A 21,163-nucleotide genomic window follows, 5' to 3' on the forward strand; every position below is an offset into this window, starting at 1 on the left:
GGCAGGAATGTCACCAGCCAGTCCAAGCCAGTCTGCTGCCTGTGTTCCAGCCAGTAGCCAACTTCCCCACCAACTCCTTGCTACCTGGCCATTGGAAGAACATCTGTATCATTGGCTTGGGAGCTAAGACCATCTGCCAAAGAAACTGGCAAAAACTCTAGGGTTTGGGAAGATAGCTCTAAGTGTCCCACCCTCTGAAGGCCTTTCTCTTCCTATTCTAGAAGCCAGGCCCTAGACCATCAAGACTCTGCTGTCCCAGCAAATTGGGAATCTGGGAGATATGAACAGCCTACTTGAGGGCAGCACAAGCTGAAATCCTCTGGCACTTGACACATATAATATTCTTTTTATTGAATGCTTTTTTAGTTCACAGAAATCATTTGTTTTCTTGCTCAAGTGCAAATGATTGGGATTATTACCCCCAGCAACTCCATAACAAGGAAAAGTACATGCACTTGGCCTACTGGTTAGGAATAATATGAAATGGAAGAGCAGTGAAAACAGAGATGGGTCAGGGAAAGACACCTGTGGTCTGCAAACATCATGTGAAGAGGTCAGGAAGGAGGCCAGAGGCTTTTTCACCAGAAAAAAAAGCACACCTTATGGCAGCCATCTGCAGCCTTTTGGGCACCAGGGACTGGTTTTGTGGAAGACAATTTTTCCACAGACCAGGGTCAGGGGGTGGTTTCAGGATGATTCAAGCGCATTACATTTATTATGCACTTTATTTCTATTATTATTACATTATGATACATAATGAAATAATTATACAGCTCACCATAATGTAGAATCAGTGGGAGTCCTGAGCTTGTTTTCCCGCAACTAGACAGTCCCATCTGGGGGTGATGGGAGACAGTGACAGATCATCAGGCACTAGATTTTCATACAGAGTGTGCAATCTAGATCCCTCACATCTGTAGTTCACAATAAGGTTCACACTCCTATGAGAATCTATTGCTCCCACTGATCTGACAGGAGGCAGAGCTCAGGAGGTAATGCAAGCAGTGGGTAGCAGTTGTAAGTACATACAGATGAAGCCTCGCTCACTCACCCCCCACACCACCTACCTCCTCCTCTGTGGCCCAGTTCCTAATAGGCCACGGACCAGTACCAGTTCATGACCCGGGGGTTGGGGACTCCTGCCTTATGCCACAGAGAAGAGAGCAATTTGTGGAATTTGCCATAACTCAGTTCTCACTCAGTATTATCAATATTGATCAATTTGCCTGTTTTTCAGTTTACCAAAAACTTAATTAACTTTCTCCAAATACTATAGCAAATCATTTCCCTTAAATGGTTGCAACAGCCTTTAAGGATTTTTTTTCACCACTTAGTTTACCTTTTTGGTTGAAGCAATTTGAAATTCACAAGAAATCTTCATTCCCCAGATCATAAATTTAAAGTATCTAAAATACAAAACTTTGGCTCACTGCTGATAATTGAGTAAATTGACTTTGTGAGGTTAAACTAACTGCAAACTAATGAAAAGCTGTGTTTATATGTGGTTTTAAATCACTTTACCTTTTGGTTTCCTCTGTTTCTCCCAATTGCTACCACATTGACATTTATTATTCTTTTGGCAACTTACATCTGAATCCTGTTTCAATGGGGATGTCTTCTAATGAGAGAGAACCTGCCTCCTGCTAGGAAAGGTAAAAATTCCAGTTACTCCATTCTCTTGCTTTCCTTACAGCTAGGGCAGGGCTATGTGAATTACTATAAAAGGTATCAAATGCTATAGACATTACTTTTTAAATCTCCTTAAATTTTATCAAAGAATTAGAAACATTCTTCCCCTAGAGCTTCTCATGGCTGGCTCCCTCCTACGATTCAGTTACTAGAAATCTTTTCCTAAAACCCCTGATCCCAGCACCACCACACACCTCCCACAATGAAAAGCTGCCTCTCCTCATCCTGTGTCATATTAAATCAGTAGGTTAATTAATTATAATTGTAAAATTGAATTTCAATTCCCTAAAATGCTGCTGTGAAAGCAATAAAATGAAAACCAGTCAACTAAAGCACTGCAGAAATCATTAGAAGTTGTTTAAAAAATCCCATCTAATATAAACTGCCATATAGTTTATAGATTTTTTTAACACTTTTTTTGGAAAATTAGTATTTGGGATATCTTAAGGATAATTGATTTCTTGGTCAAATTCGTTTCTAGTGAATCGATGTTTGGTGACTTTGACCTAGAAAGCAAGAGATGATGGATAGAGCCATGTGCAAGGACCAGCTCATGGCTTATCTCAGCCATGCTAAGGGGTCTGAACTCGATCCTGAGGACATCTGAGAATCCCTGAAGGAAACTGACCTGGTACAACTGTATTTTGGAAAGATCTGAATGTAGCTGGATAAACTTAACAGTAGTTATATGAGGGTGGGAGGGGAGGACAAGGGAGGTATTGGGGAGATGCCAAATTATCTTTTTGTTTGGCTTCTCTAGTTTTCCAACAGTGTTACTGCAATGATTTGGGAGAGGGAAAGGAGGAAGAAAAGCAAGGCAAAGAGCCTCAAGTTTTCCCTGGGCTTTTTGTACAAAGAAGTGATGCTGGCTAGATAGCAATTTGTACCTTTTTATACTTCTTTGTACATATTCTTACTCTACCTTCACTAACAAAAGCAAAAATCAATATTCCACTATCAGAAAGAGAACTTTTTGCATGATTCTTCTAGTAATTATGGATATTGCACTCAGCTACAGAAATACTCTCTTCTATTAATAATAAACAGCATTAATCCAATAGCTGCTCAATAATTAGTTGTCTGTGGCTAAATTCTGGTTCACTGCTGTCCCAATGTTTCTCAAAGTACATTTCTTTGACTAACTAGCAGCAGTTTCACCTGGGATGCTCACTAAAAGTGTAAATTCCTGGACCCTGAGCCAGCTCCACTGAATCTGAATCTCTGGGGTTGGGGCTTAAAGGTTTGCATTTTAATAAACTCTCTCTGTGATTCTTAAACAAGATAAAATTAGGGATCTTCTACCCAGACTATCTCTGGGCAGTGGTTTCCTAACCAATAGCAAGCTGGAATCACCTGTACTGAAAACACAATCCTGGATGTCTCCTGAAGACTTTATTTCATAGGTCTGGCCTGGGGCTCTGATGGCTGAGAATCCTCTGAAAATCAGTGGATTTACCTGGCACTTGATGTCACTCATACAGGTGGTCCAAAAGAAATGTGAGCACCTCCCACAGAGACCCTCTTCACTTTGCCACACTGATTATCTAATCTTTTAATTATTCACCACTAAAAGGAGGTTTGATATGAATCCACAAAACATCTGCCTGCATGTCAACTGAGTATTTCTATGTAAGTGAAAAACATTATTGGTAATGACAGAGAAACTGAAATAAACTCCAATAACTAGAATTCACAAAGATCCAGGTGTGGATTCTCCTTGTTCACAGATAGCCTGACATACATTGTAAAATTCTTGAAGGCTTCAACCTAAGCATAGTCTTTACTTGACCAAAAAATTTTTTTCTCTTTTTCAAAAATGATAACAGAAGTGAGATACAATGAATATAGGCCTAAAATATCATTTTTCCAGTCTGTCAAGGTGATGATTAACCTAATGGCATTTCAGAGGTAGAAGTAGTCATCTTCATAGCATTAAAATGGAATTTTAGGCAAATTATTATTTGCTGGCATGAAAAATAGATAAAATTGACTTGCCCAAGATGGCTAAATAGGAACACCTCCAGTCTGCAGCTCCCAGCCTGATCAATGCAGAAGACAGGTGATTTCTGCATTTCCAACTGAGGTACCTGGTTCTTCTCATTGGGACTGGTTGGACAGTGGGTGCAGCCCCTGGAGCACAAGCTGAAGCAGGGTGGGGCATTGCCTCACCCTGGAAGCACAAAGGGTCACGGATTTCCATTTCCTAGCCAAGGGACGACATGACAGACTACCTGGAAAAATAGGACACTCCTGCCCAAATACTGCACTTTTCCCAAGGTCTTAGCAACCGGCAAACAAGGAGATTCTCTCCCGTGGCTGGCTTGGCAGGTCCCATGCCCACAGAGCCTTGCTCGCTGCTAGCGCAGCAGTCTGAGATCGAACTGCGAGGCACAGCCTGGCTGAGGGAGGGGCGTCTGCCATTGCTGAGGTTCGAGTAGGTAAAGAAAGTGGCTAGGAAGCTTGAACTGGGCGGAACCCACAGCAGCTCAACAAGGCCTACTGCCTCTAGATGCTGCCTCTGTGAGCAGGGCATAGCTGAACAAAAGGCAGCAGACAACTACTGCAGACTTTAAAGTCCCTGTCTGACAGCTCGGAAGAGAGCAATGGTTCTCCCAGCATGGCATTTGAGCTCTGAGAATGGACAGACTGCCTCCTCAAATGGGTCCCTGACCCCCATGTAGCCTAACTGGGAGACACCTCCCAGTAGGGGCTGACAGATACCTCATACAGGTGGGTGCCCCTCTGGGATGAAGCTTTCAGAGGAAGGATCAGGCAGCAATATTTGCTGTTCTGCAATATTTGCTGTTGTGCAGCCTCCACTGTTGATACCCAGGAAAACAGGGTCTGGAGTGGACCTCCAGCAAACTCCAACAGACCTGCAGCTGAGGGACCTGACTGTTAGAAGGAAAACTAACAAACACAAAGGAATAGCATCAACATCAACAAAAAGGTCATCTACATCAAAACCCCATCTGTAGGTCACCAACATCAAAGACCAAAGGTAGATAAAACCACGAAGATGGGGAGAAACCAGAGAAGAAAAGCTGAAAATTCTAAAACTCAGAGCACCTCTTCTCCTCCAATGGATTGCAGCTCCTCACCAGCAATGGAACAAAGCTGGATGGAGAAGGACTTCAATGCATTGACAGAAGTAGGCTTCAGAAGGTCAGTAATAATAAACTTCTCTGAGCTAAAGGAGGATGTCTGAACCCATTGCAAGGAAGTTAAAACCTTGAAAAAGGGTTAGATTAATGGCTAACTAGATTAAACAGTATAGAGAAGACCTTAAATGACCTGATGGAGCTGAAAACTGTGGCTCGAGAACTTCGTGTTCCATGCACAAGCTTCAATAGCTGATTCGATCAAGGGGAAGAAAGGGTATCAGGGATTAAAGATCAAATTAATGAAATAAAGTGAGAAGACAACGTTAGAGAAAAAAGAGTAAAAACAAACATACAAAGCCTCCAAGAAATCTGGGACTATGTGAAAAGACCAAATCTGCATTTGAGTGGTGTACCTGAAAGTGACGGGGAGAGTGGAACCAAGTTGGAAAACACTCTTCAGGATATTATCCAGGAGAACTTTCCCAACCTAGCAAGACAGGCCAACATTCAAATTCAGGAAATGCAGAGAACACCACAAAGATACTCCTCGAGAAGACCAACCCCAAGACACATAATTGTCAGATTCACCAAGGTTGAAATGAAGGAAAAAATGTTAAGGGCAGCAAGAAAGAAAGTTCAGGTTACCCACAAAGGGAAGCCCATCAGACTAACAGAAATCCTACAAGCCAGCAGAAACCCTACAAGCCAGAACAGAGTGGGGGCCAATATTCAACATTCTTAAAGAATTTTCAACCCAGAATTTCATATCCAGCCAAACTAAGCTTCATAAGTGAAGGAGAAATAAAATCCTTTACAGACAAGCAAATGCTGAGAGATTTTGTCACCACCAGGCCTGTCCTACAAGAGCTCCTGAAGGAAGCACTAAACATGGAAAGGAACAACCGGTACCAGCCACTGCAAAAACATGCCAAGTTGTAAAGACCATCAACACTATGAAGAAACTGCATCAATTAATGGGCAAAATAACTAGCAAACATCATAATGACAGGATCAAATTCATACCTAACAATATTAACCTTAAATGTAAATGGGCTAAATCCTCCAGTTAAAAGACACAGACTGGCAAATTGGATAAAGAGACAAGACCCATCAGTGTGCTGTATTCAGGAGACCCATCTCATGTGCAAAGATGCACACAGGCTCAAAATAAAGGGATGGAGGAAGATCTACCAAGCAAATGGAAAGCAAAAAAAAGGAGGATTTGCAATCCTAGTCTCTGTTAAAACAGACTTTAAACCAACAAAAATCAAAAGAGACAAAGAAGGCCATTACATAATGGTAAAGGGATCAATTCAACAAGAAGAGCTAACTATCCTAAATATATATGCACCCAATACAGGAGCACCCAGATTCATAAAGCAAGTCCTTAGAGACCTACAAAGAGACTTAGACTCCCACAAAATAATAATGGGAGACTTTAACTCCCCATTGTCAATATTAGACAGATCAATGAGACAGAAGGTTAATGAGGATATCCTGGACTTGAACTAAGCTCTGCACCAAGCAGACCTAATAGACATCTACAGAACTCTCTACCCCAAATCAACAGAATATACATTCTTCTCAGCACCACATCACACTTATTCTAAAATTGACCACATAATTGGAAGTAAAGCACTCCTCAAAATGTAAAAGAACAGAAATTATAACAAAGTGTCTCTCAGATCACAGTGCAATCAAATTAGAACTCAGGATTAAGAAACTCACTCAAAACCACACAACTACATCGAAACTGAACAACCTGCTCCTGAATGACTACTGGGTAAATAATGAAATGAAGACAGAAATAAAGATCTTCTTTGAAAGCAATGAAAACAAAAACACAATGTACCAGAATCTCTGGGACACATTTAAAGCAGTATGTAGAGGGAAATTTATAGCACTAAATGCCCACAAGAGAAAGCAGGAAAGATCTAAAATCAACACCCTAACATCACAATTGAAAGAACTAGAGAAGCAAGAGCAAACAAATTCAAAAGCTACCAGAAGGCAAGAAATAACTAAGATCAGAGCAGAACTGAAAGAGATAGAGACAAAAAAAAAAAAACCCTTCAAAAAATCAATGAATCCAGGAGCTGGTTTTTTGAAAAGAGCAACAAAATTGATAGACTGCTAGCAAGACTAATAAAGAAGAAAATAGTGAAGAATCAAATAGATGCAATAAAAAACGATAAAGGGGATAACACCACCAATCCCACAGAAATACAAACTACCATCAGAGAATACTATAAACACCTCTATGCAAATAAACTAGAAAATCTAGAAGAAATGGATAAATTCCTGGACACACACACCCTCCCAAGACTAAGCCAGTAAGAAGTTGAATCTCTTAATAGACTAATAACAGGCTCTGAAATTGAGGCAATAATTAATAGCCTACCAACCAAAAAAATCCCAAGACCAGACAGATTCACAGCCGAATTCTACCAGAGGTACAAGGAGGAGCTAGTACTATTCCTTCTGAAACTATTCCAATCAATAGAAAAAGAGGGAATCCTCCCTAACTCATTTTGTGAGGCCAGCATCATCCTGATACCAAAGCCTGACAGAGACACAACAAAAAAAGAGAATTTTAGACCAATATCCCTGATGAACATCAATGCAAAAATCCTCAGTAAAATACTGGCAAACCAAATCCAGCAACACATCAAAAAGCTTATCCACCACGATCAAGTTGGCTTCATCCCTGGGATGCAAGCCTGGTTCAACATATGCAAATCAATACATGTAATCCATCACATAAACAGAACCAAAGACAAAAACCACATGATTATCTCAATAGATGCAGAAAAGGCCTTTGACAAAATTCAACAGCCCTTCATGTTAAAAATTCTCAGTAAACTAGGTATTGATGGAATGTATCTCAAAATAATAAGAGCTATTTATGACAAACCCACAGCCAATATCATACTGAATGGGCAAAAACGGAACCATTCCCTTTGAAAACCAGCACGAGACAGCCAGGCGCAGTGGCTCACGCCTGTAATCCCAGCACTTCGGGAGGCCGATGCGGGTGGATCACGAGGTCAGGAGATCGAGACCATCCTGGCTAACACAGTGAAGCCCTGTCTCTACTAAAAAAATACAAAAAAATTAGCCAGCCGTGGTAGCAGGCACCTGTAGTCCCAGCTACTTGGGAGGCTGAGGCAAGAGAATGGCGTGAACCTGGCAGGCGGAGCTTGCAGAGAGCCGAGATCGCGCCACTGCACTCCAGTCTGGGTGACAGAGCAAGACTCTGTCTCAAAAAAAAAAAAGAAAGAAAGAAAAGAAAAGAAAACTAGCGCAAGACAAGGATGCCCTCTCACCACTCCTATTCAACATAGTATTGGGAGTTCTGGCCAGGGCAATCAGGCAAGAGAAAGAAATAAAGGGTATTCAATTAGGAAAAGAAGTCAAATTGTCCCTGTTTGCAGATGACATAATTGTATATTTAGAAAACCCCGTCGTCTCAGCCCAAAATCTCCTTAAGCTGATAAGCAACTTCAGCAAAGTCTCAGGATACAAAATCAATGTGCAAAAATCACAAGCATTCCTATACACCAATGACAGACAGAGAGCCAAATCAAGAGTGAACTCCCATTCACAATTGCTACAATGAGAATAAAATACCTAGGAATCCAACTTACAAGGGATGTGAAGGACCTCTTCAAGGAGAACCACAAACCACTGCTCAAGGAAATAAAACAGGATACAAACAAATGGAAGAATATTTCATGCTCATGGATAGGAAGTATCAATATCGTGAAAATGGCCATACTGCTCAAGGTAATTTATAGATTCAATGCCATCTCCATCAAGCTACTGATGACTTTCTTCACAGAATTGGAAAAAACTACTTTAAAGTTCATATGGAACCAAAAAAGAGCCTGCATTGCCAAGACAATCCTAAGCAAAAAGAACAAAGCTGAAGGCATCATGCTACCTGATTTCAAACTATACTACAAGGCTACAGTAACCAAAACAGCATGGTACTGGTACCAGAACAGAGATATAGACCAATGGAACACAACAGAGCCCTCAGAAATACTACCACACATCTACAACCATCTGATCTTTGACAAACCTGACAAAAACAAGAAATGGGGAAAGGAGTCCCTGTTTAATAAATGGTGCTGGGAAAATGGGCTAGCCATATGTAGAAAGCTGAAACTGGATCCCTTCCTTACACCTTATACAAAAATTAATTCAAGATGAATTAAAGACTTAAATGTTAGACCTAAAACCATAAAAACCCTGGAAGAAAACCTAGGCAATACCATTCAGTACATAGGCATGGGCAAGGACTTCATGACTAAAACACCAAAAGCAATGGCAACAAAAGCCAAAATTGACAAATGGGATCTAATTCAACTAAAGAGCTTCTGCACAACAAACGAAACTACCATCAGAGTGAACAGGCAAGCTACAGAATGGGAGAAAATTTTTGCAATCTACTCATCTGACAAAGGGCTAATATCCAGAATCTACAAAGAACTCAAACAAATTTACAAGAAAAAAAACAAACAACCCCATCAAAAAGTGGGCAAGGGATATGAACAGACTTCTCAAAAGAAGACATCTATGCAGCCAACAGACACATGAAAAAATGCTCATCATCACTGGTCATCAGAGAAATGCAAATCAAAACTGCAATGAGAAATGGCGTCTCACACCAGTTAGAATGGCAATCATTAAAAAGTCAGGAAACAACAGATGCTGGAGAGGATGTGGAGAAATAGGAATGCTTTTACACGGTTGGTGGGAGTGTAAATTAGTTCAACCATTGTGGAAGATAGTGTGGTGATTCCACAAGGATCTAGAACTGGAAATACCATTTGACCCAGCCATCCCATTGCTGGGTATATATCCAAAGGATTATAAATCACGCTACTATAAAGACACATGCACACATATGTTTATTGCAGCACTATTCACAAAAGCAAAGACTTGGAACCAACCCAAATGTCCATCAATGATAGACTGGATTAAGAAAAATATGGCACATATTCACCATGGAATACTATGCAGCCATAAAATAGGATGAGTTCACGTCCTTTGCAGGGACATGGATGAAGCTGGAAACCATGATTCTCAGCAAACTATCACAAGCACAGAAAACCAAACACTGCATGTTGTCACTCATAGGTGGGAACTGAACAATAAGATGACTTCGACACAGGGCGGGGAACATCATACACTGGGGCCTGTCGGGGGGTCAGGGGGCTCGGGGAGGGATAGCCTTATTAGAAATACCTAATGTAAATGACGAGTTGATGGGTGCAGCAAACCAACATGGCACATGTATACCTACGTATCAAGCCTGAACATTGTGCACATGTACCCTAGAACCTAAAGCATAATGAAAGAAAGAAAGAAAGAAAGAAAGAAAGAAAGAAAGAAAGAAAGAAAGAAAGAAAGAAAGAAAGAAAGAAAGAAAGAAAGAAAGGAAAGAAGAAGAAGAAGAAGGAAGGAAGGAAGGGAAGAAAGAAAAAGAAAGAAAGAAAGAAGGAAAGAAAGAAAGAAAGAAAGAAAGAAAGAAAGAAAGAAAGAAAGAAAGAAAGAAAGAAAGTTTAAAAAAAAAAAAAAGATAAAATTCTGAGTGGCAGATGAGAGCCAAAGCTTGAGAGGGGCCATAAACCATGGAGAGATTGCTATCAGTGAAAGATGATTAATTCTCTTAGAGACTAATAAATAAAGATAACAATATGTTGTATTATGCTTAGCACGTCTGGTACTTCAAAACTCATAATCAAAGCACAAATTGAAATTTGAGTCAGCCATCCTCACTGGGGAAGTTACCTCAGAGGTGACTCTGAACTGCTTTTTCATGGAATCGGCACTGCATGGGACGTAATCACTGGCCTTCAGCTCAGGACAATGCAGTAATTGCAGGTGGTGAAAGGGGGATTATCAGCTTTCAAGCGGCTAAAGAGTCAGGTGGCACCAACTTTGTAAAGTGGATCAATATTTGTACAATCGATTTTTCTCTCTTTCTTTGGTCTTCAAATGTTAAAGGGTCAGAGAAAAGCATAGAAGATGTATTGCAAGTTAAGAATAAAAAAAAACAAAAGAATACATCTGAGTCACTTTTCTTAAATTGTTGTCATCATGAAGTAACCACATATTAGTTATTAAAATCGGAATTTGAGAATTTAATGGGCAAACTAAAATCCACTTAATCCAACTTGCTTCCTTTCTGGATGTAGAAACTTATGATCAGCTGAAATGAACTTATCATTTTAATGAATGTAGTATTTATTTCTTAAATACAAGTTCTACTGGAGCTATCTCATTGATTATTTTTATGATTTCTTGAATTGAGATTCCATCATTATATAAAATTCAATTCAGTTTTTTTCCCTGAAATTATGCTGTGTGCTTTAAATTATAACTTGTTATTTTAGAAAAGGAAAATGTTACATTATCAGGAAGAGGCATAGAAATGACTATCTGAAAAACTCCTAAGCCATATAAAATTCTCTTGAGACATTAATTGATCAAATTGTTCTTAATCATGATCTATGTGCCTGACGCTGGGTTCATTGCCAGACCTAAAGGAACTAATAGCCCATAAAGGAAAAAAGACACCTGAACAAATATTTAATAAAGTGTTTCAATAGATATGTGGTAAATATTGTGGTAAATAAAGATGTGGTAAATATTGCAATATTGGTACATAAATGCTGTGAAAAGAATTGGAAGTAAAACATCTTGAAAAAATAGTAACCTGTGTAATCTGGAATATTCTGTGGCACCATTTCCAAGGAATAGTATTAATAAATCACTTTAATTGCCCTTATCCAAGTCAGGATGACAAAATAAATGCTTTATATGAAATGGTGAAAAGCAGAAAAAGTTAAAATTGGGGGGACTTTGTTATTTCATAGGCGATAATTTCTAGATGCTATTACTACAAAAAATACTTCATGGTAGAAATAATTTATGGACAGCATAGTACTTCATGTGGAATTATGCTGGCTGATAGAGATACAGAATTACTGAGTTCTGTTCTTGAGAATCTCACAGTCTTCAGAAAGAAAGAGACAGGTAATAAATAACCATAAATGCTACAATACCTAAAGTACAGAGAAATGTTTCTCTTGAATCTGTTTTGGCTACACAAGATAAATCTCTTTGAAGGATACCAATGAAAGGTATAATCATATTTAGGAGCAGAATCCTAGCCTTGTAAATAGGAAGCAAGGTAGAACACACATTCTGTTGCCTACTCTGAGTTGGCACAAATCTGGCAGGTGTGGATTTGCATCCAGGTAACCACTTCAGGTTCACACAGGTCAGCACCTGCAGCCACAAACACAGGTGATGGTTGGCAGCATTTTTGAAACTTTAGCTACTAAATTACAGTCTCCTGTTTCTACCTTCCAAATACCACCGTATGTTAGTCTGGCCTTATTTTCTATCCTCCTTAAAGAGAACTAGGAATTTCAAACCTTCCAAAGTACTGTGAAACCCAAATAAAGTGAATTTCCTGCTCCAGTGGTTCTCCAACTCTGACCATCAGTTTTTTTAAATGCAAATTCCTAGGACAATCCCGAATCTATCAAATTAAATCCACTGGGAGTAGAGCCGGGGGAACTGGTGGGGTTTTTTCAGGTACCCCAAAGGAATTCTGATATAGGTAGTTTATAAGCCTCACTTTGAGGAACACTACCTTAGGTTATATAAACATGTACATACTAGTCAGATACCATCAGGTATTTTGATCCAAGAGTAAGGTGATAAAATGTCTCAGCCACATTTTTTAAGTGATTAAAGTTATGACAGTTTTCAGTTATATTCTGCAATTAACATGGCCATGTATCCTTGTTATACACATTCACGAATGGGGAATTACATACAATAAACACTCTCCCCTTCCCCCTCCTCCCACTAGGCCACTTTCCACCCCAGAGGCTGAGCACTTGGTCACTGCATACAGAGCCTTCCAGGCCTGTTTCTACACAACCACATATCTATAACTATGATACAATTAAGATTTACTGTGTTTTAATTTTACAGAAATCAAGCTTTTTCTATTTCTCACTTAAGAATTTATACAGATTTTCGAAGTTAGAATTTATGAATACATTTCATTCTTTTTATTTATTCTATTATATTCTGTATAAATATACCATAAGTTGCTTAGTTATTCTCAACAGATGTACATTTAGGTTATCTCTTTCCTTTGCTATTACAGAAAGCATTTCAGTGAAACATCTTTATGTATGCCTCTTTGTGCAAATGTGCAAGAATTTCTTAGGGATAGCCACATAGGTGTAGAATTTCTGAATCCAAAAGTATATAAATTGTAAGTATTGATTGTCTTCAGACATTACCCTTTTACCACCACATAATAAAACCTAAATAAGTCTGGTATAATGTCTTGAGCCTGTAGTCCCAGCTACTTAGGAGGCTGAAGTGGGAGGACCCCTTGAGCTGAGGAGTTCAAGGCTAGCCTGGGCAACATAGCAAGACCCTGTCTCAAAAAAAAAAAAAGCAAAAAACAGACCTCTCTTTTAGCTTTATTTGGACCTTTGTAAAAAACAAACTAAATATACTTTTTTAAGCCAACTTGATGAGTGGAAATTATATCTTATGTGTTTAATCTGTATTTCCCTGATCATTACTCAATTGAGATGTTTTTTGAGAAGTATATGGGTCATCTGTGTTATTTCTGTGAATTGCCTGTTCATATCCTTTGCCCATTTTTCCATTCGTCTGTTTATATTTATCTTGTTGATTTATGGGCATTTTAAATAGTCTTGGTGGTAATAATATCTATGAAATAATGCTGAGAAAAGTAGAAAGAAAACCAACAATCACATAATAATTATAGAATTGGGGCTATAAATATGAAATTAATATTATAAGCAATATCTCAGTGTGTCTATTATATGTGTTTTTATTTTACTTATGATGCCTACTGTCATACAGAGCTGTTTTCTATTTTATGTAGTTTAACCTGTCCGTCATCATGTCTATAGAGTCTAGATGTACTTACTGTCTCTGTTGCTTTCTGGATGTGCATGGGGGGTGGCTGCTGGGGTGAAGAAGAGAGGCAGGGTAAAAATTGATCAGGGCTTTTTAGCTTCAGTGACTTCACAGTCAGTGGTACCATTAACTGATATAGGAGATGGAGGAAGAAAAGCAGACTTGAGGAGGAAAACCATCGTTGAGTTCTGTGTGGGGTATGTTGGGTTTCAGATTCCAGATGAAGATCATGATTGCGATGCCCAGTACAAAGTTGAAAATGTACCCATCACTCACCAAAAAAGCAATTTTCTTTTTTTTTTTTTGAGATGGAGTTTCGCTCTTGTCACCCAGGCTGGAGGGCAATGGCACGATCTCGGCTCAGTGCAACCTCCGCCTTCCAGGTTCAAGCGATTCTCCTGCCTCAGCCTCCTGAGTAGCTGGAATTACAGGCATGTGCCACCACACCCAGCTAATTTTTGTATTTTTAGTAGAGATGGGGTTTCACCACATTGGCCAGGCTGGTCTCGAACTCCTGACCTCAGGTGATCCATCTGCCTCCAAAGAAGCAATCTTTTTATGGATGTTTGCGGCCCCTGACTGGTGCTTACACTCTAGTTTTGCTGTGTGAGCCTACTTTCTTTTGTTTACATGAGATTGGAGTCCAGCCATCAGCTCAAAGCACATGATGTCAAGTTTCTAGAACCAGATTGACTAGAGCCTGCTAATGAGCTCATTCTCATGGTCTGTGTTCTTGCCTGGAAATACAATATTGCATACATTTTTTAAATAAGCCCATTGGGGCAAAAATTATTCCTAAGCTCCTTGCAGAGTTTACTACCTGTTTGTTCTAATTTTCACGGCTTTTAAACAACTAGATAAACAGAAAATATTGATATTTCAGCAGCTACCTACTCTTTCTGCTTCAAGGCTTTTTACATTTTCTGAACATGGACAGTTTAGACCTATGTATAGGCTGTAATTATCAATATATTATTGACTTACAAGTGTGATATTTGCAAACTTTCCCATAGCCTTCAAATTTTACACTGAGACACTGAAGCTTAGAGAGATTGAATGCCTTACTCGACATCATGCCGCTAGTAAGTGAAAGTGCCCAGATTTAAACAAAATCTGTTCCTTCATTTCTGGGAATAATGGTTAAGCCCTGAGCTCAGGAGAGAGGTCTAGGCTAGAAATGTGGACCTGCGATACATTTCCTGGAAGATCTGGAGCTGAATACAGGTTTGGCTTCATGGATGTACAACTTGTGTAGTTATAAAGGAATGCTATGTCCTCACCAAAACTCATGTGAAACTTTGATTCTCAATGTAGTGATTTTGGGCGAGGGAGCCTAGTGGGAGATGTTTGGGTTATGGGGGCAGATCCCTCATGAATGGCTTGGTGCCATTCTTACAGTAGTGTGTTCTCACCCTAGCGTGACTGGATTTGTTCTCCAGGAATGGATCAGTTTCCATGTCAGTGAGTTGTTGTAAAGCCAGCATGCCCCTCAGATTTTGTTTGTTCACAACATATCTGCTTCCTTTTCAACCTTCTCTGCCATGTTATGATGCAGCACAAAAGCCCTCTCCAGAAGCCAGGGCCATACCCCTTGAACTTCCCAACCTGCAGAACTATGAGCTAAATAAACCTCTTTTCTTTATAAGTTTTATAAGTTATCCAGTTTCAAGTGTTCTATTATAGCAACACAAAACAAACAGATGAGGCCATGTCTGGCTTAATGTTCTGCTATTGCCATCTTGAAATTTTTAATAATTGTTAAGCAAATGACCCTGCATTTTTATTTTACACTAGGCTTCACAAATTATGTAGCCAGTCCTGGCTGAATGAGATTGTTTAAGGGATGTGAATAAATTAAGACTCATAACAGACAAGGGACAGAATCCTAGCAGACCCAACTTGGAAGTATTGGCAGAAGTAGAATTGTCCATGAAGAGAATTATGAAATAATGATGTAAAAAGTAGAAAGAAAACCAATGGGCAGGGATGTGGCAGGAAGTGAGGGAGGAGCTCAACAAAGGAAGAGAGGATCCACAGTGTAACCTGTTATAAGGAGTCCAGGCCACTAAAAACTAAAATGAGACCTTTGTCTTTTGAGGGGTCAGAAAGTGAGAAACAGTGCTGGCAAAGGCCAGATGCAGCTCAAGTGTGACAAGGAGGTCATGAAGTGAAGCTGGTGTGAATAGACTCTCCAAGGAAGAATTTTGGGAAGCAGCTTGGAGGCTATGCAGAGACAAGGGACAGCAATGTTTTAATGGGAGAAATCAGAAAATGTCTATGCCTGGGGGAAGAAGCAAGAAAGGGGAAATAAGTAGAAATAAAAGAATGGATGATTCAAGAGAAATTAGCATTATCATGAGGTTTGAGGTCATATGTAAAAGAATGAGGTAGATGATGGGCATGCAGTTAGACAGAAAAACAGAGAGAAAAGAGAATGAGTACAGATAAACAAGGGAAGGTGGAAGGTAAGGAAACTTAAGGAGTTTATGCTGGGTAACCTCTGTTTTTTTCTAATTACATAGGAACAAGACTTCAAATGTGAAGACAGGAGGAGCAAAGATAAAAGTCATTTCTAATTGACTCAAGCCTACCATGCATGAGTAATGGAAAAGTCAGGCTGTGGGGTTACTGACTCCCTGAAATTGTTGTCAGACCACATGCAACATTTTCTTGCATGGCTATGAATTAAACAGGAGAGAGTCATCTTCACATTTCTGTCCAGTTGGTTTTAGTTGTTCAGAATTATTTACAAAGTGACATGTTTCTTGAATGCTTTCTTATATTCTAGATCTGAGAATTATCAGAGGTAAGGCAGATAGAATTAGCTTAGCTCTGCTTTTGGCAGCATGAGGATTCCAGGAAGTATTGATATTCAAATTATCTAATTATACTAATTTTTGAATCTGTGTCACTTCTTTTTCCTTTTTAAAAGAATTTTTTGTAGAGATGGGGTCTCACTATGTAGCCGAGGCTGATCTTGAACTCCTGGCCTCAAGTAATCCTCCTGCCTCAGCCTCCCTAAGTAGTGGGATTACAGGTGTGAGCCACCTCACTCAGCCTGAGTCTGTGTCATTTCCATGCAAGCCTACTAGGCTCCAGACATTTTTATATACATCATTTCATTTAATCCTTGTAAGATTCCTATGTCATTATCTTAATTATGCAGAGAAAGAAATTGAAACTCCAAGAACTGATCATTAAGTTCAAGGTCACAGGTAGTACCAATCAGGATTCAACCAGACCATAACAGCACTGTGGCCACTGCCCATTCCCCAACCATATGCATTAAAAGCACCTGGTGAGTTATAGTAATTTTGCACAGATGGTCCCACATGAAGTTCATAAACAACCCTGAGAGGTAGATATTATTATTTTCATTTTACACATAAGAAAACTGAGATTTAATGTGACTTGCCCCAAATCACTCAGTGGGTGAATTCAGCCTTTGTAGCATAAAAATCCATGCCATTTCCAGAAAATACATTTAGGGCAGCATTCCTCCCGGTGAACCATATCAGGTTTGCATATAGCTACTGAATTTATTTTGATGATACTGTCTGAGAATGCACAGCCTGCAGGTGTGGTTTCCTAAAAAGAGAAAGTGTATAAGTTGATGGTAACTGAGACTTTCCCCAGAGGGTGTAGAGTGTAGAATTAAAAAGGAACCAGGTTCACATTGGGCAAATGTGACCATTGTTCTCTGTGAAGAGTTATCCAAAGATTGGAATATGTCCTTGGGGTTGCCAAGGTGGTGGCTGTGTACCCAGGATGGAGAAGGGGAGAGTAAGACAAAGTTCCCCTTTTGCTTAAAAGGACCAGGTGGAGGTCCATGAAAGGACAAGCCTTTAACCCAGAAACTGCAGGGAATCCAAAGAGCCGGTGGTGGCAGGGGAGAAAGCCCATGATCCTCTAAGGGGGCCCCTGTCTTGTTTGAGGCTGAAAACTGAGTGATCCTGAGAAGTCAAAGACAGAGGAAGAACCCTCTTGCTGGAGAGAGGCAAAACAGGGAGATCCTGGCCAAATTTTTTTTAAGTTAATTTTAAGCCTATCTAAACTATAACTTACCAAATCTCTATATTCCTTGGATGCCCTGAAGTGTTGTGCATCACAGTTTGAGGCAATGTGGTCTATTTCATTTACATGGTTTGGGGAACAGTTCTGCAGCAGAATTAAATGGGGAAAGTCAGAAGCTCCTCAAAAGGGCCATCTTTCAAAGAGAATTTCTTCTTAGTTTGAATGAGTGGTGATAGCAGAAAGTTACCAGAATAATCAGCAGCAGTACACAGGAAAGCACCTTCTACACACAGGCTGCCTTCCGGGCACCTTTTGTCCCTCATAGTGATCTATTCACACCCACAGTGGTTACTGTGCGACCCCAGGATCTCTTCCCAGTTTCAGTCCAGAGTTTACCTGGCCTCTCCCACCAATACACACTGACCTCCTGCTCCTCCTAAGTCTGGCTCTGCAAGCTTGCTAAATCAATGTCACAAGTTTCTCAACAGGGTTAGTAACTTATAAGTGAGAAGTTGCTCAGATTATCATTACTACAACAATAATTATGACCTTCAGTCTTATAGGAGCAAGAGAAAATGTCTAGGTGTATATGTGTAATTCTATGTATGAATATGTGTGTGTACACATATATTTACACACACACACACAGTGCCATCAGCAGTTTATCTGAAATTGATTCTCATTATGAAAGGCATAATGAAAATTGGAAGCTTCATCAAAATAAGACGACACGAGTATTGCATGTTGCCAAAACCATTAAAATGAATGAGATAGTTATGCTCCTAGCACCGGGCCACCAGCTTAGGCTGGAGTGTTATCACAGCCCTGCTGGTTAATCAGCAGTCCTCCAAGGGCAGCTGCTATTTGGTTGGTTAGTTCATTTCTGTTTGGCATGTGCCCTCATGTTGTTGAATATCTGAAGTGTGTAGTTTAGCAAAGCAGACACAGAAGGATTATATTCCTATGACTTGACTGCAGACATAGCTGACTAGACATAATTTTTCTTTAGAAACTTTATGTTGTACTATTAGCAATATTTAACTCAGCATATTTTCCATTCATGTAATTTACCAAAAAAAAAAAAATGGGTATTTAAAATGTTCAGAGTAACACACCACTTTGGAAAAGAGTTTGTCAGCTCCTTAAAAAATTAAATGCAAATCTACCATATTAATTCAGCCATTCCTCTCCTACATGTTTATCCAAGAAAAATGAAAGCAAGTGTCCATACAAAGATTTATAGAACAAGATTGTTCATAGCAGCTTTATTTATGATAGCAAACATCTAAAAGCAACATAAATATCCATCAGCAGGTGAATAGATAAGCCAATTGTGGTACATGCATGCAATGAAATACTACTTGGCAATAAAAATGAATGAGCTGTTGATACAATGAAATCACATGAATGAATCTCAAAATAATTATGCTGAGTGAAGGAAGTCAGACAAAAAAAGAATACATATTGTCTGATGCCATTTACATAAAATTATAGAAAGTGTGAACTGATCTATAGTGATGGAAAGCATATCAGTGGTTGAGTACACAAAGAAACAAGTTCATTAACTTGATCGTGGTGATGGATTTATAGGTATATGCATATGTAAAAACTTATCAAATTATACAATGTTAAAGATGTGCTATTTATTATATTTCAATTATATCACAATGGATTTTTTAAAAGTAGAGACTGTATGTGGGAATGTGGGCAAAGAAACAAGATTGGCAAGGATATCCTTGCTCTATAGGAACTGTTTGATTAAGAAGGCCTTACATGACTCACTCACATAATAGAAGGTGAGGGAAAATCACGTATATGCTTATTTTGCATTAGTTACATATTTTCACCATCTCTACCTCTTCTTCTCACCTCCTGCCCCCAATCCTCTCATTGATTAGTAAGTGCTATTATTGAAGCAGAGATATTTTGGTTAATTGTTAGGAATTTCAGCTTCTGTTAATATCTTTCTTCCTCTTAACTTAGGGTGGAAATTTGGCATTACAACTGTAAAAAAAAATTAGGAGTAGAAGTTGAAAGTGAGGTTGAGAGAGAATAGTTAATAGAGCAGTTTAGTAGTAGGCAGAACTCAGAATTTAGGAAGTTTGCCTTGGAAAGAAGGGAGGATACTTTTGTTTAGGGAAATGGGACCAAAGGAATAGAGGAGGAGATGGCGGGATATTGAAGGAGTTGGAGCACCACTTGGCAAATGGTCTTTTTTTCTGGCATGTTAATGGAATGGCCTTAAGATAAAGATAAGGAATATAAATAAGGGGCTGGGATTTAAGGCAAAAGGAGAATTTGGGAACAGTCCCATGGGAAATCACTAGGGAGTCAACAAGAAGTGGGGGAAAAAAGAAAAACAAAAGCTTTGCTTAATAGCACAGAAGCAGCCCTTGAACTCACCTAGCATGAATTTCTGTGGAGTGCCCTCAGCATGGTTTAGAAAAGTTTCAACAATATTAGTGGTATTCAGTTAGAGGCACAATCAGCCTTCATTGCCAGAAGGAGAAAAAAGTGTTTGCACCTTTAAAAAAATTAAAGTCCAGTCTCAGCCAGATAAACTATTATATTAAGAAAAATTGAGGAGCCGGGAGTGGTGGCTCATGCCTGTAATCCCAGCACTTTGGGAGGCCTAGGTGGGTGGATCACAAGGTCGGGAGATCAAGACCATCCTGGCTAACACAGTGAAACCCCGTCTCTACCAAAAATACAAAAAATTAGCCGGGCACGGTGGTGGACACCTGTAGTCCCAGCTACTCGGGAGGCTGAGGCAGGAGAATGGCGTGAACCCAGGAGGCGGAGCTTGCAGTGAGCGGAGACAGCGCCACTGCACTCCAGCCTGGGCAACACAGCGAGACTCCGTCTCAAAAAAAATAAAAGAAAGAAAAATTGAATTATGCTTTTCAAAATGTTTGCTCACAGATTTTCAACTACTTTCAGTAACGTATATTGTGTCCCAAACATGCACCTTATTGTATGTAGTAACTGAGTATTTTTACAACTAACTATAAATAAAGCTATTGTGACCAGCTTACCTAACATTTACTTCCTGGTTTCAATGTGGTAGGCACTACTTTAGGCATTTTAAATATATTAACTCATTTAATGCTCATAACAATGCAATTGCATGCTTCACAAAGGAGAAAACTGAAGCACACAGAGGTTAGACTTCTGATAAATGACAAAGCTAGGATTCAAGAATCTGGCTCCAGGGCCCAGTTTCTAACCTATATAATATAGTGCCTCGCATTCAATTATGATATTATGTTATGTTAATCATGTATGTCACAATTATACCAAATAAGCCAGAGTCATGGAATACAATCAGAAAGCAACTTTCTTTTCATCCCCCACTGTACTTTTAC

Source organism: Pongo pygmaeus, chromosome 4 (genome assembly GCF_028885625.2).
Source record: "Pongo pygmaeus isolate AG05252 chromosome 4, NHGRI_mPonPyg2-v2.0_pri, whole genome shotgun sequence".
Classification (NCBI taxonomy): domain Eukaryota; kingdom Metazoa; phylum Chordata; class Mammalia; order Primates; family Hominidae; genus Pongo; species Pongo pygmaeus.